Raw genomic sequence first — 6,000 nt, forward strand, 5'->3', positions numbered from 1 at the left:
GAAAGCCTCATATGCATAGTCAACCAAGGGAGGACACAATGGGTATGAGAGCTGGTGACGAGATCCTGATACTTGTTCCCCCACCTCTTCCTTTAATCCATTGCAGATCGCTGGCCCACTGACTTTATGACAGCTTCTGAACTCCATTGTGTAAATTGTTATAATATATAAATATAATAAAATACTTATGCCAAGCTCCCAGTAGCTCTGGTTAGGTAATTCATGTAGAAAAAAAGAATACCCCCAGTTAAAAAGAATGAAATCTGAAATTAGCTCACGTTTCAGAGTGTACAAATGCTCAAACAGCACTTGGCCGATCTGCTGAGTCCCCAGCAATGTGTCCCCCCCCATCTCAATAGACTCTTGAATAAAGCATCTTGGCAGAAAACACTCCAGTGTCACTCTCCCTGGTTCAGCAAGGGCCAGTATGGGCAAAGGCACAACAAAATCTGTCTATGCCTGGCTCACAAAAAAACTTCCCTAGAGGTGGTGAGTTGTGACCCAACCCCCTTTCCCCTATTCCTCACAACCAGATATAAAGCGCGACAACAAAAAAGTGATGGTGTTTTGGAGGCCCTGCTCCTTGAATAGATTTGTTAAAGCCCTCCATGGCTGATTTATGCTAAGCGGGGATACTGATTGAGGGGAAGGGAGAGGGCAAGACGAGAACCTCGCCAGAACATCACTCTCTAAACTCCAGTCCACACTTTGATGGTTCTTTTTCGGAGGTGGCCAGTGAAAGCCAACAAGACCCCCAACATCCGCCCCCCCCCCCCCCCCCCGGACCCAACCCCCTCCCGTTCCCTCCCCACTTCCCACCTTTTTCTCTTCTATTTCTGCCATGCAAAGATAATCAGGTTTATGTAAAGTATGTGTGCTCTTTTGACAGTCCACAGTAGCTCATTAATTCAATCATCCCGGGCACCATTGTTCCCCCGCCGTTTGAAATGCGTATGGGGACGGCCGCTTTCTTAATCCTGTCAATCACTTTTAACATTTTTCTCGCTGTTGCCATGGCCAGGGCCAGAGTTCATGAAAACACAGAATATGAGCCAACAAAACAAGAATAAAGACTTATTTGAGACACTCTTTTTAAAGGACATTTACCATGCACAAAAACACAAGGAGTAAATGTAGACAAGTTGGGACACTGAGGCCGTGCTGAGAGAGTGGGGAGAAATAGCGCTTGAAAACCAAACAGTGGCTATAAGAACTTGACCCAAAAGTCTCTGGGAAAAAAATGATGAATTGTTGCCTGAATGGACAGTGTCCTTTCGGCACTGCATTGTCTCTCACAATGGCTAATGCATTTTAACACATGCTGGCAAATATGTTTACACCATCACACTAGCTCAGCCCACTGAAATTTGAATACAGGGAGATTGAAAAAAAGTGTTGTAACAAATGTTTATTAAAATGATAAAAAAAAATGTTATTTAGCCCTTGGTTCATTTTCATTCAAAGCCAGATTCCCTTTCCAGATCACAGCCTATGCTACCATATTTCATGCCTGGCAGTTTTAAACACATGTTCATATCAATGATTAACCATGACTTCTACTAACCTCTCTGCTAATTTAACTAATTAAGTAATTTAACTTGTTGCAGGTGTTAGTGTTAAAAATGTATTGTGCAGTAAATGTTATATAGATTTTATTTACTATCAGTCACAACATATCCCCATGGCAATTGTTTCTGTCATAAATTCACATATGCATTATAGCAATATAACATAATATAATACAGCATTGTAGTTTTAGTCTTAAGAATAACCATTAGTCTTAAGAATGAATTATTGATTTATTGCAAAGTGTGCAATTTGTTAACATTTTTAAACAATTAAAAGCTCTAATAGATTCATACATGTGCTTTTTCTACATATAAGTATAGAGCAATGTTTGGAAATGAAATGGGAGATGCAAAGGCACTGGTGTTGTGCTTTTGTATCAAAATTTCCTTCTGGTCAATTTGAACAACTGAAAAATTGGTTTTTCATTAACATCTTATGCTCATTGCCATTCGCTTATCACTGCGTGAATGCAAAGTCACACAATGCCATGTCATTCAATGTCCTCGTTTTTTCAGCTGTGAGGATCATGGAGCTTCATAGAACTTTCTGTTTTCCTTTAAATTTCATCTCTCTGAAGAAAATGCCTGAAAATGGTGATATTGATCAAATAAACTGAGACATTCACTTTTCTTTGCCATGCTGCACTTTGAAGATGGTTGTTTCTCTTCATTTTTCTCTCTCCCTCCCTCTGCCCACCACTCCACCACTCCTAACATTAAAGACATTAGCCAGTAAAAAGCCAAAAAAACAAATATAGTAGGATGTTTGTGTAGGTGAAAGCATCACCTCATTATCAGCTTCATCCACACTTCTATAAATAAAAAATTCAAGCATCCACCTTAACTTCTACCATTTTTTTAAATGAAAAATGATGAAAATCAGTCGCAGCAGCAATTTAATGAAAGACTCAATTTCTGCCCAGTATTAAAAATACAATTAAATGTCTGGTGAATATAAAAAACTGCATTTAGTGATTACCTCCAGGAACAAGCAGCCGAAGGCAGTGTAGTGTGTAACAGATAAATTGTCCCTTTGGAGATTACCTCTGCTCACATTTGTGCCTGGCCCATTTAAGCTCTTCACTGTTCCTTCACTAAATGAAATCCCTGGACACAATCTTTTTGACCCGGTGTTTTCTAAACCAAGTTAATTAAATTAGTGCATCGTCTGTCTCCCACATTCCCCTTATCTCTGGCGCTGAGGTTACACTGAGGAGATACTTTCACTCGTGCTGTCCAGCATGCCTCCTGAATCCATCAGCTGAGCTGCTGTCGTGGCTGGTAATAAAGAGCCCATTAGGGGCAACCCCTGCATTCATGGTGTTAAACAGAGACTAAGCTGAGAAAGGTGCCACTGCACAAAAAAATGGTACAGGTCAGGCTGAAAGAGAGATTACAGCCTGTATTATGTGATTGGGTTCGAATTCAATTGTCGCACACATAGAGGCAAACACTTGGTAAATAAAAACTTTTTAACAGCATAAAGCGAAGTTAACCAGATACAAACAATTTCCTTTCTTCCATTTCTCCACAAGCATTACGTTCTAACATTTGAATCCTGATGTTTTTTTTTTGCATGATGTAAAAATGAAACACATCTGAACCACAGATGGCAGTGTACACCATGCAACGCTCAACTCAAGATACGTTTTGTGGATTATACAATTAAACAGTCCAAATACAAATCATTTCCTATTTATTTATCAATTAGTTCATCAGCACATAATGATTGTATTGGCCATCCTCATACATTTGAACAAATGGCATGTTGCACACATACTGCACATACTGGCAAACCAGGATAAATGAATATTGCCTAGTATTATGTATATTTTTCATTAAAACATTTGCAGTTTAACAACTATACAAAACTGCACCACAAAAGCATCTGAGTAAGGGACAAAATGTAATTTCAAAATACATGTCAGCTGTAACTCTGTTATGCCGCAACATTCATCCAAACATGTCCTTTAAAACCACCAGGATATTATCACCCCCTTTTGGATATGAATATTAAATTTGGATTGCTTTTCCATGATTCACTTTCATGCAAACAAAGAGGTTGTTTTCTTATTTTCATGTAAATGTCTCTATATAGAGGGAGACAAGTGTAATCAATCTTACTCACGACAAGGTAGGAGGGCTGGAATTATTGGTGCTTAGTAGTGGAGGGATCATGAAACACGGAAATTGAAAGTGATATTTAATTGACACTGCCATTTTCACTGCACAGTGGAGCCCGTCAAAGTCCCCCGTAGCACGAGCCGTCCCACAGGTGCAACAGGAGACAAAACAAATTTCCTTTCATACCACTTCTTCAGCTGCAGAGTGGCCTGTCAATCTCATCTCGAAATGGGTGTAGAGAGAAGAGGAGATGTGGGAGAGGAACTCTTTGCACATATGCAGCCTTACCCATCGTGTTCAGGATTTGGAAACTCCTTCCAAGATGCTTTAAATATGAAATAAGACAATGTAGGGGACACCATATTTTTGTGAATCAAATAGCAAAAAATGTAAAACACACATTTCGGTTTTAGTTTTCCTAAATTAATATTAGTGATATTCTGTTGTCAATTCTATCAGCATTAAAATGGAAAATATCGTAGGTTGTGTCTTACCTAATGTTTGAAAATCAAGTAACTTCTGGGGGATACTGTAAGGGAGTGTTTGCTGCTGTTCAGTTGTCTTTTATTAACCATCCCACATTAATAGCTCTTAGTCCAATCCAGTACCACTTACTAAACCATTGACAATAGGCACAGGTGAAATAAAACAGGAAAAGAAAAACCAATATACAAGAAACCACAGAGGGACTCAAATACAAAGTCACATGTTCAAGTGGTGGCCACTAGTAGGAGGGAACTGCTAAAGGCCAGGACTTGACACCAAGGAATGAATTCTTCATTCGTCCAGTGTTCCTAGGTGTAGAATCTGCATAATAAAGAAATCTGATTAAGTTGTTTCATGTTCATAGTGGATCTGTTGGGCAGTTTTTGGACTGTCTATGTCAGGGGTCAGCAAGCCTTACGCTGATGCTCCCTGTTGCTTTGGAAAATAAATAATAATTTAAATGTATTGTATTTTTATCCATTGTGTTTGTATTGCAGTTCAGTTTGTTAATTTAGAGAAGTGTTTCCAAATCTGAAGCCTCTTGGGATAAGTAAAGAGTTGTTTGCAATATGTAGTATTTGGTGATTTGCATATGTTGACTATAAGTTGATAAGTAAGCTGGGTGGAGTTAGCACAGCACCGCTAACTTAGGGTGACCAGACCTCTTCTTTCCTCAAACAAGTCCGGCTGGGTTTTTAGACTTGTCTGGGTGATTAAACGTTCGTCACGTCATTCACATTGGCTTCTACATGCATATTCATGGTAGTAATAAGAATGGCCTAAAAAACGGCATTCTGGCAACCAACACCTCCCCTACCCTCCCAAGTGCAACCCCCCCTCAAAAAAGATATTTTCTATGCACAGCTAAAATTTCACAAGCAACTCAATAGACTGTTTCTTTTATATGTAGCATAAAAGTACATTTACCAGACGCCCTCATACAGAGTGACTTACAATCAGTAGTTACAGGGACAGTTCCCCTGGAGCAATTTAGGAATAAGTGTCTTGCTCAGGGACACAATTATAGTGGGATGTGAACCTGGGTCTTCTGGTTCATGTGTTACCCATAGGCTACTACCACCCTGAGTACAAATACTATATGTAGTGCAATCATTCATTTACATGTCAATAACACTTTGCATCTCCCGGTGCTTTCTCTTCTGAGGAAACGGGTCCAAATGGCTCTCTGAGAGTTAAAGGTATCTGTCGGATCCGGAGTTCGGACCGGAGTTTCATGTTCGTCCTGTGTAATGTTCCCTGATTGTTATCACCTGTGTATCATTGTATAAAACTATCCTGTTCGTGTCTGTTCGCCGCCATGTCATTGTTTGGTGATGTTCCCTTGTCGTGTGTATTATGTATTAAACCCCTGTCCTGTGACGTCGTGCGTATGCGTCCTCCTTCCTCGCCATGTCCAGCCCTCGTGACAGTATCAGACCCATGTTTGATACTGTCCAGAGGGTCACCACAGCCACCACCACCGTTACAACTACAGCTATAGGGATCTTCAAATGGACCATTATGGACACGTAATCTAGACCATGACACTGACTACATCCTGGACTTCTCCAACCCTACAACTGTAGGACTTATTATTATATCATCCCCAACCCTGCACTGACCATTTGCAGGCGCACTCTACCCTGGAAGGGGGTCCCTCTCTGTATCACTCCTTCCCAAGGTTTCTTCCTTTCTTTTTTCTCTCTCCTAGAGTTTTTTTTGTGTGGAGTTTTTACTTGTGTACAGAAGGGTCAAGTGTGGCGGGTGTCAACTGCAGGGCCTGTCAAAGCCCATTGAGACATACTGTATGTGATTTTGGGCT

Source organism: Denticeps clupeoides, chromosome 5 (genome assembly GCF_900700375.1).
Source record: "Denticeps clupeoides chromosome 5, fDenClu1.1, whole genome shotgun sequence".
Classification (NCBI taxonomy): Eukaryota; Metazoa; Chordata; class Actinopteri; order Clupeiformes; family Denticipitidae; genus Denticeps; species Denticeps clupeoides.